Here is a 17,233-nt window from a genome sequence, read left to right on the forward strand (position 1 = left end):
TTGTGTGCCTCAGTAATTAGCTTCTGCTGAAAACCAGTTTTCCATGGGCCACAATTTTAGGATGGAAATAGTGTGTTAAATGACAAGCACATAAACATGCTGTGGTTAACCTTGTCAGTCAGTAGATGGCTGTATTGCTTCTAGCCATATTTGGGGAAGAAAATTGCACTTCCATCACCAAGAAAGAGAGCGCCTTTCCCCAGGATATAAGGACCCACCTACAGCGCATGCCGACTTTTGCACTTTGTTGTTTTAAGATGGAGCAGTTTGCACACAATATTGTTCCTCTATTTATTTTTACACAACTATTTGTTAGTTGCACAGAATCATTTTAACACTCTGGTTGAGCGTTCTGTTGCTGTTTTATACAACTTAGCTGAAGTAACTATCATCTGCTCTTGGCATCACCTGAATTTCACAGCAACAGGTCATCACAAATAAGCCACTATCGAGGAATTGGGTATTTCAGCTGTTTAAAAGGGGGCTGTGAGTTTCTTCAGCTGTGTTGAGGGCTCACATCTGGTCCATATTCATAGTTACTGTCCTGGTTCCTTCTCATTCTCACTTGGTGGCCTAGCAGTCATAGAATCATAGGTTAGAGGTTAGAAAAGAACTGTAAGATCATCAAATCCAACCATCATCCCAACACGATCATGCCTACTAAACCATGTCCCAAAGTGTCATATCTACATGGTTTTTTAACACCTCCAGGGATGGTGACTCCACCACTTCCCTGGGCAGCCTGTGCCAATGTGACCACTCTTTCAGTAAAGAATTTTTTCCTAATATCCAATCTAAGCCTCCTCGGACACAACTTGAGGCCATTTCCTCTCATCCTATTGCTAGTTACCTGGGAGAAGAGACCAACACCTGCCTCACTACAACCTCCTTTCAGGTAGTTGTAGACAGCAATAAGGTCTCCCCTCAGCCTCCTCTTCTCCAGGCTAAACAACCCCAGTTCCCTCAGCCACTGCTGATAAGACTTGTTCTCCAGACCCTTCACCAGCCTCGTTGCCCTTCTCTGGACACACTCCAGCAACTCAATGTCCTTCTTGTAGTGAGGGGCCCAAAAGAGAACACAGTATTCGAGGTGCGGCCTCACCAGTGCTGAGTACAGGGGCACGATCACTTCCCTACTCCTCTGAATTGTACATCTGAATGGTTCTCCTGTCAGATTAAAACACACCGGTGCTCACATCACCAAAAATACAATTGCTTCATTGATTAGCCCCAGCAATGAGAATGAATGAGCACAGAGTTCGAGCTACTCTTTCCTTCCAAAAAATCAGTCACACCAACTGGGAATTGCAGGAGAGTGCCAGGGCATCAGGAGGAAGCTTGCAGTGTTAGGCTCTCTCTATTCTGCAGATAAAACCAACATTTCTGTTACCCAGAAAATCTATTAATGAGTTTTCTCATGCATTAAATGACCACACAAAACCCTCTTCCCCTCTGCCCTAAAAACACAAGCCAGCATGATGCCAGAAGAGCTCAGTGGTGGAGGAATTTGTAGCAGGCACAAGATTGTATTGGCTGAAATGGAAAGAAATGAAAAAGAGACAAGTTTATTCTTTGGCAATTGTGGGCAAGTGCATGAAAATAAGCAGCAGATGTAAAAAGCTCAGGAAAAAGAATAGTAAGTACTTTCAGATGCAGGAGTATTTCTGTTCAGAAGGTGGTGGTGATATCTGAGTTCTTGGGGTGCTGTGACAGCACAAGGAAAGCAGCCTGTAGGCAGGATCCGCAGTCCTCTGAAAGCACTGGGAATGTTTTTACGGGTTTCAATAGCCCGTAGGGCAATGGGGCTGCCAAATGCCATGCATTTCACCCAGGCTAGCGGGGACCTTCTCGCGCTGGCCTGGCTCTCAGCTGGGTTCTCAGGCACTCATCCTGGCGGTGGGAAAATGTGGCAGGCTTTGGCTTGTAGTTTTGTCCTGGGGCTGCTAGGGGCCCCTGCGGCTCTATGCCCGAGGCATGTAATCATGTCCTGGCTGCAAGTGGATTATGCCCCTAAGCAATGGACCTGATCCAGGCTAAGGGAACCAGGATAAAGGTTCCCAAGCTGACACGTCTGTAGCCAGTTATGGCAGGATCCCTTCCAACATTTTTCTCCACATGTAAAGTAGCTTCTACCTGTAGGGAGTCCAAGAGTCAGAGCATCCACTGCTTTCCTCACCCAGCAATGTCTTACTCATCCAGCATCCTTCTGCCACTGAAATCATCTGGGTCCGATGTCTCTCTGCTTCCCTACCAATGGTGCTGTCAGCCTTGGTGACCATCTGTCCCCATCAATCCCCTCGCTTCTTCTCAGCAGCACCCATCTAGTAGCCCTCGCCAGCACTGCACTGCCCCACACCTCTGTTCTGCCACAGATCAGAGTAATGTGTGTTGCTCGCTAGTCTGAAAATTGTTTGCAAGCAGGTGTAACATTGCACACAGGGAGTGGGGCACCTTTTGGAAGCGCTGTTTCAGACCCAGCCTGGGCCAACATAATGAGGAGAATAAGAATAACAAAATCAAAGAAATATGAGTAGCTGAGGCACATCAAATGTTTCAGCTTGTGGAAAATGCCTACAATCAAGGAATGACTGCACAGCATGTGGAAATGAACAACCAAGGTCTGGAACAAGATAGGATTCATGCTGTAGGTTGCATACTGGATGGCAAAAAAGGGCAAGCGGATTGAAATAGCAGGGGGATTTACCTAGAAAATGCTGCCTTACAGAGCTATGGGAACATGTAATGTTAAAAATTCACACTCAATGAGAGGTCAAGAGAGATATTTAACCTTTCTTGGACTGTACACATATGAAAAACTTGTGTTGGATGGTTTCAAGCTTTAAGGAAAGCTGAACCATTTTGCTTTTTAAAATACTCTGAGACTTTCATGGAGGCTTGTGTGATGCCACCTATATATAATGACCTAGATTTTAAAAACAGTTGGGAAGCAGACGTCTGGAAACCTGCTGTGAATTTTAACATTTTCCATACAAAGACTGAGTGTAAACTTGCAGTTTAATTTCACTTAGGAGAGACTAAAATGCTTTTAGGATTTCTCTGTTATGTAATTAGGATCGTCTTGTTTGGGAGATGACCATGCAGTGACAACAGAGCTGTCCTTTCCCAGCCAGGTTCCCATCTTAAAGGACGCTCAGGTAAGCACAGATCTGAAGTCATTATTATTGAACAACTGTATAGTTGTCTGTATGCCGTATCTTCATATGCCTGTTAGTAAATGGGTGTCAGTGTCGCAAAATTCACCAGCACGATTAGTGCCTGCCAGCTGAGTTATCAGAGTGACTGACAAAGGAAGCATCGAAGAAAATGAATTACTTTGTCAAGATGAAGCACTCAGAATAAAACAGACATGTGATGACGAGGATGAAGCAATTTAGAGGATGGCTTCCCCTCTCCTCAGATTAACAGGCTTCAGTCCGCAGGTTTGTCTTCCCAGCTATATGCTCTGGAACTCACTCAACCATCCAAGGCAGGGACTATGTGAAGTGGCATTTCTAGAGTTCAGCAGGCAGGCTGCCAAAAAAATCTCCTCCGCTCTGATTTTAACATGAATTTCTATGAGTTGGGGAAACAAAATTAAGCATTTGTATAAAAGGGAATTGCTAGCAGAAAATATTTTGGGGGGAAAAAAAAAGAGGAAACTGAAATGTCTCCTTTTGAATTTTAAATAGGAAAAATATCCCAGAGCCTCATAGGCTCAGGGATCCAAAGGTCAGTAGAAACAGTAAGTAGTAAGCCCTAAAAAAATAAATAATCTAGTAGGAGGAGAAAAGGGAAATTTGTAAAAATAAGCAAAAGCAAGTTAAAGGGTAATTAGTGAGATAAATAATACTGAATTCCAAAAAAATATTTCGGCTGACAGCAAAGGGACACAAATATATTTTTAGTGGAAGCTGACCAAAGATAACTAAAAATTGGTCCATGGGAGCATAATTGGCTTGATTGTCACAGCAATTCATATCAGAGTTTTGAGATTATGAAAACAATTGTGTGATACTGCTGAAAGGGCTCATTAAAATAAAGCAGGCATTTCTGCAGGCTGCTAATGAGAGTTACCTAGCAAAAGGTTTGATTAGAGTTTGTTCTTGAAAACCTCTTTGCACAGCTTTTGGAGACCAGTGTACACATGGAAGCAGAGGAAAGTGGAATTAACTATCTGCACTTTTCTTCCACAGTTTCATCAAAACCTTAGTGAATCACAGTCTCTTTATAAGATCAATGCTCATTCTAATCCCCTGCAAGTCTCACAAGTGCAATCCCTGTTACGCAAACGAGGATGACTCCAGACACAACCGTGACATCTGGAGAAATATCAAGCTAGATCATCTTTCACCAGGACAAACAAAGACCAGAAAGGATAAAATATTATAAAAGTATGTTACCCATTTTAGCAGATGTCAAGGAATAATCTGTGCTACAGTAGTAACACCAAATGAACTCAGAGCTAATCTTAAAGTGATTATTGTTGTGCAGAACGATACACTAGCAGACATACCAGATGCTTGTTCAGATGAATCTTTGCAAAAATGAAGTTTAGCACAATAAATTTTACAGCTTCAGCTCCTCAGAAGAACATGCTTTGAACTACTGCCTGTAAATATCTGGTGGTTGTTCTTGCAACTCTGCGTATTTCCTGGCTGCAGTCCCGTTAGTATGAGATGATGTTCTTTGAGTATGTTGAAGTCCAGTGTCAGAGGGGACTTCCACCTGTTTTATGCTGGCCCCATGGCAGAACACACTGGTTTTGGCCAAGGCAAGCCTCAAGGGCATTTGAGCGGCAACTGGAAGGACCGGGTGGAAGCCCCTGGCAAAGGCAGGCCTGCAGCAGTGCAGCGGACACACAGAGCCTGAGCAGAAGGCATGCAAAACCTAGGGATGGACAGAAGACCAATGCTGCCAGACCTGATGCTGTAACATCACCTGAGTAACATCCAGTCATTTTCACTTCACTATTCTTTCTTACAACTGCAACACAGAGATGACGTTTTGCCAAAGCCTTACATTCTTAACTGCACTTTTGCAGTGGAGAATTTAAACCCCCCACAGATGCCAAGATGGTGCTGCTGGCAGCAGAACAGGTTTTGTACCTAGATTTTTTTAACTGCAAATGGAACTAAACTTTTGTTAGTGTATATTGTAATGTCCAAAATTGACTAGTTATTGCCTATCATATATTCCAAATTTACTTAAGAATAACTGGGGTTGTAAAAACATATAGCCACTTCACTGTCTCATAGCTTGCAAAGTCGTCTTCCCAACAATTTATAGTTCATGCCCTCCACAAACATGACAAGAGTCAATCCCCAGAAGTTAAATGAACCACATCCTCTGTGAATACACCAGCCCCCAGCCATCTGCAGAAGGCCTGAGAAAAAGAGAGCTAAGAGTATAACCCAGAAGGTCAATAAACTAATTCTTTCAGACCTGCCCTATTTTGGAGCTGGAGATAAAAGCCAGGATGTGAGTTTTCTGAGGCCGTTGCTTCTGTATCTATAGCTGCACATCCATAAACACTCTAAAGACAATTCAGGGCTATGTAAAGTCTTCAGCTTTTCATACTTATTTGATATTTCCTAATTACAATTCCCCTCAGTGACAGGCCGATTGAAATTCCTGTGATCCCTGTTGTAGTTGTTCTGCAGGCTTCCTTTATCTATATAAACATTTCCTGTTCTGCTTTCTCATCCTCCCCCAGTGTCCCATAATGGCTTCCTATCATCATTTTTTTACAATTTCTTTCACTTGAGTCCAAATGGTTTTTCACTGGTGACAGCTCTGTCTGTGATATTTCTTGCTTTAGAAATATGTCACGGCTTCTCACCAAGTGAGGAGGTTTTCTGTGTGCTACTAAACGCTTTAGATAAAACCTGTAGCGTAATGTTTAAAATTCTTGACTGCGTCTTAGTTTGACCAGAGCTCGGGTGCATCTGATGCCTTGTATCGTTGTGATGCCACCACTCTTCTGCACACTCACAATATACAGAGGGTTCTTGGTGCACAAGGGATCCTCCCAAAACTAAAATTAACTTTCTTTTACTGCTACTTTTTCCCCCCAAAAACCACTACACTAGTATTCCAACCCTGTTGCAGCAGCCGTTCCACAAGTACAAGTTCTACATCCTACCCCTTTGTAAGCTATTTACGCAATTCATTTTTACAGGGGGTAGGTGGTTATTCACAGAACACCATAGATGTGCTTTATTTACCATCTAGGTGCTGTAATTCTCTGTGCTTTATACTTTACCGCTATGATGGTTTACTATGGAGCTTGCAGTCTGATTGAGAAAGTTACAGACCACACAGCAAAAGCCAAGGGAAAGACCAAGGCCGTGTTGCGCCAGTATGGAAGTTAGTTCGTTAAAGTCAAGCCAAAGTCAAGCCAAAAAAGAGGAATCTTAAGGAGGATTGAAGTCTTTGTTATGTGGAATAAGGGAGGCAGTGCATCCTGAGGAAGGTCTGGGAAACAAGCCTGCGTGACGTTTGTCCATCCTCACCCTCACTGTTGTGCTCTGACCCAAAAACTTGCCTCCAGTGACTACTTCATCCATTCAGCTCTGCTCCCTCTCCCTACCGGCCTTTAATCATAGAATTCACTTTTACAGCCTTTGCTTCTTATTATCTTCCCTTCTAGCCATAAAATCTCTGATTATCCCCCAGCTACCACCATTGGCCCTGTCCTCCTTACTAGTTCCCCCAGGCTCCTGTTTTTTCTGTGCCTTCTATTTTGAGTGTCACAATCACATGCAGTTAGTCTGCAGCACATTTTGCTGCCTGTCACCTAAACCTCACCTACACTACAGCCCAAGGGATTCTCCCAGTACACCTAAGGTTGCTTCGGGCTCTCTTTGGTGCTTTTCAGTGCACAAATGTACAAGCCTGGTCTTTTTCCCTTCCCTGCAAGCCTTTCATGAAAGTTTGCAGCATGTAACTGCATCCTTCTCTGCAACAGTGAGGGACTCCATCCTACACACATGCAGGCACGTCTGTTGGTGGGTTTCAGTTCTCACGTAAGAGTGCTCATCATTAACTCGTGTGCATTCCCATTATAATTGTGTATGGCCGACGTATAAAAGACACAATTTTCTACATAATTTTACTAAAACAATGGCCAGTTTTACCTCAGATGGGGGAAAAGATGGGATGTGGCCACTTTTTAGCATGCTGCATGTCACTTAAGAGGAAGATGTAAACATGGCTTCACCTGTCTCTGAGGACTGTGTTGGTCCATCCTCAGCTGGAATGCCTCTCCTATAGCTCTTGTCTTTAGAGGAATTAGTGGATATAATATAGCTAAAGTAGGAGATGAGGGAGGTAATTTAGCAGGTAATATAACACTGCCTCTGTTGAAGGAAGGCTTAGGACAGAATATAGAATAGACTATTTCAGTTGGAAGGGACCTACAATGACCATCTAGTCCAACTACCTGACCACTTCAGGGCTGATCAAGTTAAAGCATGGTATTAAGGGCATTGTCTAAATGCTTCTTAAATGATGACCAGGATGGGGCAGCAACCACCTCTCTAGGAAGCCTGTTCCAGGGTTTGACCATCCTCTCAGTAAAGAAATGCTTCCTAATGCCCAGTTTAAACCTTCCTGGTGCAGCTTTGAGCTGTTCCCATGCATCTTGCCACTGGGTACCAGGGAGCAGAGCTCAGCACCTCCCTCTCCAAGTCCCCTCCTCAGGAAGCTGCAGAGAGCAGTGAGGTCACTCCTCAGCCTCCTTCTCTCAGGACAAGACAAACACCACATCCTCAGCTGCTCCTCAGAGGACATGCCTTCCGGCCCCTTCACCAGCTTTGTTGCCCTCCTCTGGACCCATTCAAGGACCTTCACATCCTTTTTAAATCAGGGGGCCCAGAACTACACACAATATTCAAGGTGAGGCCTCACCAACACTAAATACAGCAGGATGATCACTCTTTTGACTGGCTGGCGATGCTGTGTTTGATGCACCCCCAGATGCAGTTTGCCCTCTCTGCTGCCAGGGCACACTGCTGAGTGATGTTGAGCCTGGTGTCCACCAGCAGCCCCAGATGCCTTTCTGCAGGGCTGCTCTCCAGCCACTCCTCTCCCAGTTTAGACTTGTGCCCGGCATTACTCTGTCCTAGGCGCAGAATGCGGCGTTTGGGCTTGTTCAATGTCATCCCATTAATCCTAGCCCAGTGGTCCAATCTATCTAGATCCCTCTGTAAGGCCTCTTGTCCCTCAACAGCACCTCCCAGTTTGGTATCATCAGCAAACTGGTTAATGGTGCATTCAACTCCTGCATCCAGATGGCTGACAAATATAAGTAACAGAACCGGCCCTTGAATTGAACCCTGAGGAACAGCGCTAGTGACCAGTCGCCAGCCAGACGTAGCCCCATTCACTACAACCCTTTGAGGTCTGCCCTTCAGCCAGTTAAAGCTTGACTACAAAATATGCGCCTTGCAATCTTCTTTTTTAAAAAAGCAAGCAATGATCTTCTGCATGTTTTTCTTTTTTTTTTTCTTTGCCAGATGAATTTCTATAACAAATGCGTGTTCTTCACACTCTGGCTCCTCAAGTGATCTGAGTTTCATTTCAGGCATGACAATTACATCATCCCCTCTCAGCAAGTATCCTTGGAGTGGTAGGGAGGGAAATAAAGTCATTCATGGGGTTGAACCATATCCCATGGAAAGCTGAAAAGAGAAAGATCATTGTCTTGGTTTAAAGCAGCTACTGAATGTGGAGTCACTAAGCTGCGAGGAAATATGTTCTGACATGTTGCCATTTGCCTTTGCAGCTCAAGAGATGCATAGCTGCCTGGTGGACTGGTTGCTGCTTCTGAGCAGCTTTCTGGTCAGTTTAAAAGACAGAACATTCCCATCTTCCATCTCAGAAATAAAGAGTCATGGGGATGAATGCCACAGTCCCAAGAGGTAGGTTGGATTAAGACGGAAGGAGTGCAAGAAGATTTCATGGGTGTTCAAACACTGGTCAGAACTAAGGATTACCTGAATGCTGGTATTCTTGACTCTCTCTCATGTATAATCTCTCCTTAGCAACTGATGGAAGGAGAGGAAAGTCGTGATTTCCTTAAAGTGCTGCACCATCTGTCAGCTCTATTCATCTTTTCTTCGAGCTTATTTTGAGTTAGCTTCTTTCCTCCTCTGACATTCACTATTCCCAGGCTTGGCTGTAGTTGGATAATTGTAATGTTCAGTACAGGTTATGAGATATGCGTAACTGTTAATTTTAAAAATCTGAGGTATCTCATCCAGTGACATCCCATTGATGCAAATATTGACAACTAGCTTTCCACGAGGGGATGTGAGGAAAGGAAGATAACCAGTATGACCCTCTCAGACATTTCTGCAGGGAGTGCAGATAGTTTTCATCTTTAGAATGACCCCACTGATCCCAGATAGTTTCTGTGGAAAAGCACCCAGATCTTAAGTTCATTTGTGTCAAAAGCTGCTGATAAACCTTGCAGACTTTTACCAGAGATAAGAGGGTCATATTGCACAATGGCCATAAACCATGCTAAGAAAGGTTTGGATTCCTGTGAAAGGTGTGCATTCCTGAACCTGGATTTTTCATATTTTTCTTGAACTCAAAAAATATCGTGATTATACAATGCAATAAATATGATTCTTTTATATTTAAATGTGATTCTTTTATTGAGTAACAGCTCAATTATGTCTGTGGGAAGAAATTATGCAGCTTTTTTAATCCTGTGTCTGTTTTATCAACTGTAGTTTTGCATATACTTTTTTTTGACTTTTTAATTTTATTTTTGCTCTCAGTAGGATTTTATTTTATGGTTTTAGTTTTGGGACTTCCCCTCTGCAGTCTCTCTCTTCAACAGACACTAACCCTCAAGAGGTTAAAATGACAGAAAAGGCACATCCTCAGAAAATCAGGATGCTAAGCCCAGCTTAGCAAAGCAAAGCAAAGTGGAGATGCAAGACAGAAATAAAACATGCAGCAAACTCAGAAGAATAAAGAAGTCAGTATGGCAAGCAGTGAAAAACTAAGCAAACATTCAAAACACAGCCCACGAGGGAAGCAAACATGCACGAAATATAACAAGAAAGGAAAAGTCAGGCTCAGGCCATCCCCACTCATTGGCAACACATGAAGAGAGTCAGCAAATGCAAACTGCATGGGTTTCTCTAAAAAGAAACCTTGATTTTCAGAAATGGAATTTTCTTCTTCCTAGGAAGGAGCAGATCGCTTCGTAAAAGTCGATCTCTCCAAAAGGTCAAGGCGAATACCGGAATGTGGTTTAGTGTTTTGTCTTCTGGGGAAATGTTTATCCATACTAACTGGAGGTAACTGGAAAGAAATAGTCACAAATTATCTGTGGGACTTTGAAATTTATCTTTTGCATGGTGTCATATGCTGGCAGTAAAGTGAAAGTAACTTAATGTTGGTGGTTTGGGGGGAAAGCTGGACCAGGAAACATCAGGAACAGCTGATGCAAGGAGTAGCTACTCACAGCACAGTTCCCAGTACGTGGATGTTATACATGCACCTGGAGCAAGATGTGTGCATGTACGCACATGTGCACGTACGTGGACATCTCTGAAACGCAGACACTGAGGCAAGAGGCAGAAAGACTGGAGAAGCAAACTGTTTAAGCACTCTGAGATCATGTTCACTCATGTGAGACCTCAGTCCCGAGCCCACCCACGCCGAGTCCTTTTTGTCCACTTTGCTAATCTTTAAAAATCTGATGAAGAGCCCTGGCATGTGGGAAAAAGCTAGTGGTTTGCTAAAGCTCTTAAGGGTTGGTCTGTTTTTTTAATCCTTTGTTATATGTGCTCGCAGCCCGGAATGCATACTTTTTTATGTTTCTCAAATTGAAATCAAAATAAATGAATAGCTAAAAGGAGCCTGCTGGCAAATTTTTATTATCTATGCGTTGTCGTAATTCTGCTAGCAAACACAGAGTTTTTCAGAGGCAAGTAGCCAGGGCTCAGGGCTTAGCACAACGAAGAAGCAGAAATAAGGGAGCAGGGAGCTGCAACATATGCCACCAGCCCAGCACCTATTACTCAGGTTGTTATACAGAGGCAACAGTGACATATTCTGAGCTCAGAAATATCTCTCATATATCACATAGATGGAACTAACACAACTTAAAAAGATGTGTCATTTTAAAGTATAATGAAAAAAGATATATGTGCCTTGTTCCATGTTCCAGAAATAAGCAGATACTCAGAGCGGGCAACTGAATAAACCTATCACTTCACATCACTTTCAATTCTTCTTCCACAATTTTCACAGCCACAATAACTTAATGGGAAAGGCACACAGGTCACCAATGTAGCAAAAAGCTGAGTGTCAGATGCTGAGGGGAAAAAAAAATCATCAGTGGCTGTAATATTATCAAGAGAATCAGAGGCTTGCGCTTCCCTGAAGGAAATGCCGTCTACAACCAGCTCTCACAGCGTTTGAACTAGGGGAACTGCTGATGCAAACAGGGCAAAGCAAAATCAAGTTCAAGTAAAGACCTTTGCCAAGGGGTGGAAAGGTTTAAGCACAACAAACGCCTCAGCTTGACAACGTAAATTCTGCAAAGACTCAAATAGAAAGGGGCAATTACTGCCTTATGTTCTGGTTCTAATCTTAAATTATAGGATATTTTTCTAATGAGGGGGAACGTTGCTGGAGATAGCTGTGGTGGATGGAAGAGAACACTGCCGTAATTACAGATCCTTGCATATTGGTGACAGAAATTCCCAAACTCTGGGGGGGAAACACCTTCATAATGTTTGTTTTTGCAGAATTCAGTAACACTTTCAATTTGCAATGGAATGGAAACACTGGAGTATGTGAGCCTTTAAACCCGACTGCAGTCCGACCTGGTGCATGTTAGGAGCTAGACTAAATTGGCAGAGATGAGCTAGTGTACTGGTATCCTAACTCAGACTGGGGGTACAATAATGATGGTCGACACGAGAAACCCAAGATACAGCAGTGGCAATCAAGGGAGAGAAAACAAATAAAGAAAAGAAGAAGACAAAGTCTTAGGCAGAGCATCTGATCTGGCAAAGTCAAAACAAACTCGTCCCTTCTTTCAAGAACACTGCTAGCAGCAAGGGCGTTGAATGTTCTATACTCTTTCTTCTTACACAGAACATGTTCTTGGAAAGACTGAGAAAACGATTCTTGATTTCACAGGGTATTTTGCCTTTGTGAGCTGTACACTCGGAGACGGTGGTTTACAACCTGTGGTCTACAGACCCCTAGGGATCCACAGATGACTTCCAAGGGCTGCAGAAGAGGTAACTAAGGAACAAGCTGTTGTCTTGTCCCTATCCAAGGGTCTGCCTCTCTCCTGCAAATTTTATAGCGACCTACAAGTGCAGAAAGCTCAAAACCACTGCTTTTACACTATTACTATTACATGAAAAGAAATGGATGGTATTTTTCCAATTAGTACTTCCATGGATGACTCAATTCCTAGTAGCATTATACGTAACTATTTTTTCAGAGTAGATCTGCTTCACTCAGTACACAGAAAAAGAGCTGGTCGTGTAATGAGCAACTATTCAATGATTTGTGTTCTCCTGGTTGCTTAATGGGGCTTCAGACTTTACTGTGCATTATTCTTTTATTTTGCTCTAAAGAAAGAATCATTTGTTCCCCAAGGTACTTTTTTACTGACGCTTGACGCTATAAAATCTGAGTGCTTCACAAGTATCAATGTATTTTTTCATAAAACTCCAAGCTGAGTGGATGAAAAATGGGAGAAAAGGTAAATTAATTTTTGGCATGCAATTTGAGATACTAAAATCTGATCCTTCTAAGCACTTGACATTATTTTTTTATATATATATATACACACACTAAAAACATAGCCCCCATGGACTTTAGTTATAGCTCTGAACACTCAGCATATTCTCACATCAGGCATCACGTTGCTCACCAAGGAGCTTCCAGGTAACCATATGCAAAGTTTGCCTGGTGTGCAAGGAGTTCTGGAGCAGTGGGACAGAGGCCAAGGAGCCATTTAAATCCCAGGGCCAGTCTGCCCTCACCACATCTTCTCCTTGCCCTCAACTTGAAGTGCTGTACCTCCCCCTGAGCCAGTCCTCACCTCCGCTCTGTGAACTTCCCACCCAGTCCTAATCTTCTCACTCAGCAAATCCTAGGCCCCAGCAAATCCAGGGTAAAGGGACTGCAGACAGCAGGTGCGGACACACGCACATCTTGTTGCCTGGACCGCACTGTTATCCTCTCCCTGTCCTGGCATCGCTCTCCCTGCTGCCCTTCTCCCTTTCTCCCGTGCCACCTCATGTGGTTTCAGCCCCAGGCTCTGCTCGTGGGTGCTTCCCGGGTCCTCCAGATGTGATGATCCTTTCCCAGCTCCCTGCCAACTTCTGCCTTGCAGTTTGCTTCAGCGCCACCATCCTCCCCCATCTCTGCTGCTGGTTTAAACCTCTCACCCTTCCTCCTGCCACCTCCAGAGCCAGTTTCCACTGCTCTGAGGCTCCTCATCCCTGGCAGCCTCCCCTCCCCTCCTAGTCCCAACCAGGGGATGCTGGCTGGTCACCAGGCAGTGCCCCCAGCTCACTGAGCGTGGCCTGCCACAGAGCCTCATAACGACTGCACGGGGGAAAAAATTATCTTCAGTTTGGGCTGGGTTGTGCTCAAGGCAGACAAAGTCATCAGGGGGGTGAGCTGCTAAAATTGTAAAGGTTTCTGTTGAACATGTGTGAGCTGCAAACTTTCAAAGACCTCTCTCTGCCTGAGCTAGCTGTGGCTGAATTTGCTGAAGGAGTGTAGAAGAGAGAGCCCTTTCAGAAAGACCACTTCTCCCTCCTCCGCCCACACCTCCCCCGATGCCAAATCCTCACTCCAGACCCCTTTGACCTGAACAAGGCTCACATTTCCCTTTTATCCTGCATCTGAAAAGTGCAGCCACGTGTAGGTACGCGTTCCTACTACAGCCAGACAGCTCTGAATGGCTCAGTTCTAGGAGCTGGACTCAGAAGTTGCGACCGGCTGGAAACAGGGCTTTGTAATGAGCTGTGCAGACAACTCTAGTAATACCTGGAGCCACCAGCCTCACCTACAGTAACTGATGTAATTAGGAGAAATCTAGACAAAAACTGTTTTGGTGAAGCCTACAGTAAACAGGCTTTTGTTTTACCCTCCTCCTCCCCATGTTAATTGTGGCAGATACAGCCTGACATCATTGTAATCTGGGAACCAGATAGTTAGGAGAGGAATTGCAGCCACACCAACACCTGGCTTTCATCTGACTTCTTTTTGCTCTTTGATCTTTTTAGCTGGCTAATGAAGAAGCTTGCATCAGCACTCTGCCGAAATAGGTTATGCCTTTTTCCATACCTGTGACCCTCAGAAAGAGCATCCAGTGTACTGACATTCAGTAAGAAACATATTACTTGTGAGTATTCCAGCTCTGTTCATTTAGGTGGCCATACAAATGCGTGCTGTGTTCCACTATGGACCCTCTTCTTTCTATTTTAAGATGAATTGAGGGGGAAAAAAGTCTAAGCCTCGACATCACATTTTGCAAAGGAAGCAAATGCACTCCTCCCTAAAGTCTGAATGAATGGCCTTTTAAGGTGACTGCTGAATTAAATTCCTGAATGATTAAATCAACAGGCATGAGAAGGTTTTTATTTCCGAAAAAGAAAAAAGCTGCAGGGAAAAAAACCAAACCAAAACAAAACCCACCCAGTAGTGTGATTGCAGTTCTGAGAGCTGAATAGGAGCAGTTTACACCGACTCAGTAAAGATACTTTACTCAGCTTTGGTAGCAACGCAGCTTCACAGGCTGCATGGAAATGGGGATATACATATTCTGAGCCTGCTAAGCTTCTCTAATGTAAGACATGTGCATTTAGTCGAAGTCCTGAAATACCTCTCTAAGAAGAAAGATGATCGAAACCCCAAGCACATCTTTCTGTTTATCATACATTACATATTTCTGACATACTTTAAGCAGTATGGTATGCAGCTGACATAGGTATTTAAATACATAATATGCCTGTAAGGTATGCAGCTAGAACCCAGTTTCTGTGAAGACCTAAAATACCCTTAAGACAGAGTAAAAATAATCTCATTAGGGGAATGGGGCATGTCTGGACATTCTCAGGATAGAAGCTCTACCCGAGCACAGCCTGTCACTCTACTCTTGCAGGGGGAAATCACGGTGAATCAAACCACCACAAAACACAGAAATGAAACAATCTCCCTGTCATCTTGAAAAAAAAACACCAGAGACCTCCATGAAAGCCGTAAATTCCCTAGAGCTCAGGAGGTCACTAATGGTTGATTAACACTACCTAAGCACTTTTCTATCATTTCTCACAGGGATATCGCAGAAAGGCAAGAACACAATGGACATTAAATCTACTTGCAGGTTTTTTCCGCTCCTTATACCTGCTGCCCCAGTGTGACTCCAAAACCTGGGTCTCTACCAGACTTTCCTCCGTAACGTCTCCGTTGTTGGGACTTCGCTTGTGACTGGAGTGTTGATAGCAATATGAGCTTTAGGGCAGGAGAGGTACTGTTAGGTGTTGGTATTATTTTACTACTACATCAACCAGACTTGCTTTAAGTAAGGTTAGACCACACAGTGATAAAACACTAATGTCTTATCTTAATTGTTACACAGCGTTGCTACAGGCAGTGGCGCTACACCAGAGATAACCGAATAGTAGGGGAGGGTGGCTATTTTAGACAAGCCTACATCTGCAGGAAGGAAGGGAATGTGACACCTCTGTAGGGGTTTAGTTTTAAGATAAATGAAGCAGAAAGCAGTGATTTTCCTTTTTTGAATGTAATTCCTCCTACGATCTCAGATTTACAGGTGGTAAATTAATTACTTGGACCGGGAATAAAGAGGGAGCTGAACGATGGCTTGAAGACCTTCCATAGGTTAGTCACTTCAGTGGTCTGGAAGGATGTTAGGGCCAGATCATCACAACAGGCAGAGGAACACTGCAGTCAAAACTACTTTCTGGAGCTCGCCCTGAACTGGATATCTCAGCAGCACTACACTCTTTCAACTTCTCCTGTCTTCTTTGCTCTGTATCTACTAAAAGAGTGAATTCTGAGTTTTGGACCCTACATATATTTGATCCATAGCAACCACAGCACTTCCCTCAGATCTGCGAGAAAAGCAAGTCTTTAATTTAGAACAAGTAAGATGGATGTTCTCCCTGATACTTTACTTCTGAGCTTGACTGAAATTTAGAAGTAAGGGTCTTTGTCAGCATCAGGGCTTCCTGATGGCCCTTCCCATCTCAGAGCCTCCAAACTCCAGCTTAGCAACCTATGACCTTTGCTAGCAATCATTGGGGAAGCACTGAAGAAAAATTGTTGAGTGATGACTCACTCTGCCACAGTTTGGTTGCTTTATCATTTTCTAACGCTGCTGATGGGGAGATATTTTCTATTGTGAGAGGCTTGTTTTCCTGCTCCATAGGAACAATGATCCGTAAGGATTTCCTGAGGAGTGACTTCTCCTTAGCGTGTGTGAGATTTCTTGTCTCTTAGCTCCTGGAAGGCTAATTGAATTAACCATCACCCAGTTACTTATTAGCTTCCTGTTCCCTCTTGCTTTTTCAACACCTACTTCAATGCAGAGGGCTCCTCACAGGACACAGGCACTGGGAAACAGGGTGTGACTAATGAAAAGCCGGCATAAATCAGCAGCGGAGGAGGAAATGTGTAGGACTGGGCTACAGCAATCGGGGCCGCCTGTGGGTGACAGTGTGGGGGACTGCACATGGAAGGGAGCAACGCTGCAAGTTCAGTCCTGGCTCTGCTGGCCTTTGGTGTGAACTCCAGCTTGGAACGGCCACAGCCGATGACGAGGGCCGCAGCAGAGGTCTTCTTTCTTCTCCAGTCAGAAACAGCACTCGGGGCTCCTTAAGACAGCAAAGGTGCAACAGCAGTCAAGGTTTATCTGCTTGGGCAGAAGGCCCAAAGCCACTACATTCTTCTCCTCGTATTTACAGCCTTCAGCGAGGGCTCCTTTCCTCTGACGAGCGCGGATTGTAATGTTCCATTGCAAGCACAGCTGGCTGTTTGGGGCGGTTTGGAGGCAGAGCTGCACCTGCTAGACTAGATGCTAAGAAAAAAGACACATTCTGACAGATACAGTGAGATTGTCTAATCAGTGAGGGTTTGCACGGCCGAAAGACTTTGTTCAGACCATCCTGTGTGACCTCCTGCATTGACCATCCATTGACTGCCGGTTGGG

Source organism: Opisthocomus hoazin, chromosome 4, assembly GCF_030867145.1.
Source record: "Opisthocomus hoazin isolate bOpiHoa1 chromosome 4, bOpiHoa1.hap1, whole genome shotgun sequence".
Classification (NCBI taxonomy): domain Eukaryota; kingdom Metazoa; phylum Chordata; class Aves; order Opisthocomiformes; family Opisthocomidae; genus Opisthocomus; species Opisthocomus hoazin.